This window comes from Helianthus annuus, chromosome 2 (assembly GCF_002127325.2).
Source record: "Helianthus annuus cultivar XRQ/B chromosome 2, HanXRQr2.0-SUNRISE, whole genome shotgun sequence".
NCBI lineage: Eukaryota > Viridiplantae > Streptophyta > Magnoliopsida > Asterales > Asteraceae > Helianthus > Helianthus annuus.
This window is the reverse complement of record NC_035434.2, coordinates 165,110,013-165,115,038: the sequence shown is the minus strand read 5'-3', so window position 1 is coordinate 165,115,038 and position 5,026 is coordinate 165,110,013. Positions and strand designations below refer to the sequence as shown.

Genomic DNA, 5,026 nt, shown 5'->3' with positions numbered 1-5,026 from the left:
TCGCAATTTTTATTAATCATAGCCATTTTCTATTTTAACCTGCATATAATATCAGTTTTAAAATTTACATATTATCAAATTTTCATAATTATAAAACATTCCACTTAAAATATCAAATACCAAAGTTATCATAACAAAATACATATTCAAAACAAAGTTGTTATACGTTTTGAAACCTAAGTCAATGATTATGCATTTTGAAACCTAGCCTCTTTTTATTACTTCAATGTTTGCCATTCTTTCATTCATAGCCTCTTTCTCCGCCTTATCTTTCTCCACCACCAACCCCGCAATAATATCGTTCAACCTTTCTTTTTCTTCTTTTTCTTTCACTATATCTTGGACTAGTGGAAATGCCCGCACGTTGCCGCGGGTGTCCAGATGCATGAGTCGTCGTGTGGTCGTCTTCTGTAGAAATTACAACACGGGTGCTCGCTATCGCATCAATGCCAGCTGTAACCGCAACATCGAGTACTCAAGGAGTTTTACAAGAGCCTGTAAAACAGATATTAGAATCAAATGTAAATAACTTAGAAATTTTGACCCGATCCGACACAACCTGCTCATTTTGACAATAATAAATTGAAACATCAAACCTTAACAATGAGATCAACCACCTTATAAGCTGCATCAACCGGTCCTGTTCCAGTAGAACAGGCGATTTGTTTTGTCCCGTCATCTGCTATTAACTTAACTGTTGCGGTTGAAAGACCTAAAGTCCTGCACGTCACCTGTAGATTATAATTAGTTTCAACACGTTTAAAAAATAAAAACTATACATATGCAAACGCGGCCTTATACGTACCTGTACATCTCCAAACTTCCAAATAACGGTGGGCTGGAAAACCTCATCGGATACCAGTGCTATTAAATCATCATCGGTAATAACCTTTTTAATTTCGGCAACCGATTTAAACCGCCAAAAGAAATCATTAAGTTCCCTCCCATCAATGTCATAACCAAGCTGAACATACAAAATACATAACAACAAAGGTGTCAGTTTCTTCATATTTAGAGATCAATGTGTTCATAAATCATAACTACACTCTACCTCAAATAGTGTAGTTTTCAAAGCATGCTGTCCACTAATCAATAATATTTGAAAATTGTTAGACTACTATATTTCAATAACTCAAAAGAAAGAGTAAAATGCCATTTGCGTCCCTGAGGTTTGACCACCTTTATGACTACTATATTTCAATAACTCAAAGGTTTGGTTTTCCGCATCTGAATACAAAGATTTTAAATGTTGCCATATTCACCCGACTCGTTAACTCCATCTATTTTTCTCCATTAAATGATGGGCATTTCCGTCTTTTTATACATTTTTATTAGAATAAAAACACTATAAGTAATAAAGATCCACCTCTGTTGACTTTCTCCCCATCCAAACGTTTTAATCATCATAAAAAAATGTCTAAAAGATGAAAATACCCATGACTAAACGTTAAAAAGATGGGTTAATGAGTTGGATGAAAATGGCAATATTTCAAACCTTTTGGATCCAGGTGTAGAAAAACAAACCTTTGGACGAAAGTCGCAAAAGCGGTCAAACCTCAGGGACGAAAATGGCCTTTTACTCCAAAAGAAAATACACTAAAAAGTAGACAAACTGTAATTTTAATTACCTAAGTTTTCCAAGTGTAAGACCAGATTCACTAGATCTAAAAAGTCCAATATCTTCAGAAGACATGATTTCGTATGTATTTCTTTTCTTTAGCATTCCATCTTGATGGATTCCACTTTCATGAGCAAACGCATTAGCACCGACAATAGCCTTGTGAGGCTGCACCTGCAGTCCACTGTACTCTTCCACCTAAACACAATATTAAAAGTAAACGAGACATCAAATGTTAAGAATCATATGTATGTAAAAGTAAAATATGTATGTAAACGAAATTAGGAAACGAAATTAGGAAACGAAAGTAATAAAAAGTAAAATCGGAAAAATATGTATGTAAACGTACCTCTAAAGTATTGACGGTAGAAAGTCCTAGATCATTCTGGCAGTGGGTAGAAACGATGACATTCTCGATGCCCGGCGCATTGGCCTTTATGTCAGCAATGAGCTGCCCAAATTCAAGGCAAGATAGGTGGCTCGGGTAATGGGTGACCATCAGAGCATTTTTAATTACTTTTTGATAAATAATTTATGTATTTAGTTTTTATAACAAAAGCACTATAATTCAATCATAACCTGAATCTTTGAGAAATAGACTTAGAAGGATGTATGTATTACAAAAAAGACTAAGATGACTATCAACATGTTCAACCCATTTACCCACTTGCGATAGAAAACAACCCAAATGAACGAATATTGAGTAAATTGGTCAAAACTACCACCTTATTAATAGGACTGATTGCATATTTCAGGCCTAACTGGGCTTAAAGGGACCAGAACTTTTGGGCTTTTGGGCTCTGATCAGGCCTAGGACTTTGGGCCAAGCCCAAATGTGTATTTATAGGACCAACTCAAATGCTGATGTGTCCGCACTATCATTTGTAACACTGCTAAAATCTTTCGACTATAACTCACGTTTATTAATAACGAACTCATTAACCCTTTTGTGACAAGCCAAAATAAGTTAGGCTGGGTGAAGAAGCATATATAATGAAGAAGGCATATTTCAGAAGGCATATATAATGAAGAAGCCAAAAATGCTCCATAACCAACTTGGCATCAACAACCCATATATCACAGTTGTAAGCATGTTCAATACTTTAATCAAAAGTTCGAATATCATGAAACAAAACGAGCTATTGCTCGGATACTAGCATGAATCCTATAATGTGGTTTTCTAGTTGTTAGGTGACGATTAATCTCTTCCTTCAGCTAAATTAACAATAATTTAGAGTTCCAATCCGTATTCAGATAAATATTTAAACACAAATCATGCAACGTAATAATACGTTTGAGAAAAAAGAAAAGAAGAAGCATAGCATGATAATACACAAATCGTGCAACATATAGCGCATCTTCGCTGTACAAATAGCCATCAGATTCCACCCTCTTGAAACCCTATCCAAAACAATGTATCTTTGCTATACATATTAGAAAACTTGAATTGGAGTGAGACGAGTACCTTGATTTTTGAAAGTTTATCTCTAAGCCTTTGAAGCTGAACTAGCAATTAACCAGACAAAATCAACGAATTTGTATCAACTCGAGTTACAAAATCAACGAATTAGAGTTATCGATTAATTTCATAGTGAAACAACGAATCTGTATCAACCAGAGTTATCTTTCAAATCTGTATCAACGAGATAGACGAAGTTTATACCGAATTTGTACCAAAATCTGCCATCAATTAACCAGAATCCGCATCGTGAGCGGAGTAATCAGTTAACCAAAATTTGCGTTGTGAGCGGAGTAGTGGAGGTTGAAGCGGCCATCGATTAACCAGAATCTGTTTAAATTGATTTTTAGCCTATCAATTCACCACAAAACTGAACATATACTCATATTGTTTGAAATAAGAGTTTATAAAAAATTAAATTGACAGTAAACCCTAATTAATCCTTGTGTAATGATGTATATAACTAACAAATATAAATTATACTCACATTTCTAATATTAACCTAAAATTAAACTCAATAATCTCACTTAAACCTTAGAAAACACAATTAAACAATAAAAACACTCACCGCTTTTCAATTCCTGAAGAATCCGTCGTTTGTGAGAGCCAATGGTTGTAAGAATCACGGTTGTGAGAAGAATCCGCCGGTTGCGAGAGTCGCCAATGGGAGCCGTCGGTTGTGAAAGTCGCCGGTGTGAGAGTCGCCGGTTGTGAGAATCGCCGATGGATTCACAAAGATAGAGCGAGAGATGGAGAGGGAACCCTAGATAAGAATTTGGGGGAAAATGCGGTGTTTTGCGATGTTATATTAGAACGGGCGGGATATTTTTGGTGGGGAAGGCGTGAGATTTGGCGGTGGTAGTGGAAATGGAAAATGAGAGTTATTCACTAAACTAAAATGTTATTAGTAAATTCATATAAATTAAGTTGTACGTTGCTTTATTAAAATAAAATAAAAGTTAATAAAAATAAGTAAATTACTTTATAATTTAATATGGATATGTAAACCATAAACTATATATATTTTTAATGTTTTTTCAGACCGATATTTAAACCTTAATTTTGATACCGATTTGTAAACCATAAATTATATATATTTTTTTCGTATTTGCGACCGCCTTAGACAGTCGCAACTTTTGTTGTTTTATATATTTCTCGTATTTGTGACCACTTTAAACGGTCGCACCGTTTGTTTTTTATTTTTCTCGTACTTGTGACCGTTTTCCGACCACTAGTCAACTGATTTCCGACTGAAAAAATGCGGTCACAAAATTTGCGACCGTTTTTCGACCAAACTCGGATCGGTGTTTAAATTTGCAACAATTTTGGTTTTGGTCGCAAACCGGTTGCTAATTTTGCGACCGCTTTATGTTGGTCGCAAATTGTGATCGCAATTGCCTAGTTTTCTAGTAGTGAGAAACATTTTCCTCAATTGCCAGAATCATTGACAAAGTACTAAAACACATATAATTTGGATATAAAAATAAAAAGAACTTGCAAGTCAAATGAAATTGTAATACAGGTGGTTCAAAATTTCAGATCACTAAATTGAAAATCATATTTTTATGTGAATTTTACGTTGGCTATGTAATTCAACATTTAAAGAAAACAAATTTTCTTTTTTCTTTTTTTTTCTTTTACAATTCGAGCCGAGCTTGTACGTTATGGCTGGATTCGACTCATGAACAAACCTACATGTTTATCAAATTGTTCTTTGATGTAACGGAATACAAAAATACGAAGACTTTACGTAATCACTTTTTTTAAGAAAATACAAAGATTCAACAAATAATTACTTTAAACTTCTTTCCTTGATCGTCATAACTTATAAAATAATTACAGGTATTAAAAAACGTAACAAGTGTTAAACCCTTGAATAACTATTTATACAATAAATGTATTATAGGAATCGATTACAAGAATATCTTTCTCGAGAACTTCTAATCTTG

General features: G+C 34.1%; 1 pseudogene; it reads right to left on the bottom strand.

The window, feature by feature from the left end:
* Nucleotides 1-265: 265 nt before the first annotated feature.
* On the bottom strand, nucleotides 266-2,381 carry LOC110899709 (annotated as a pseudogene).
* Nucleotides 2,382-5,026: the final 2,645 nt, after the last annotated feature.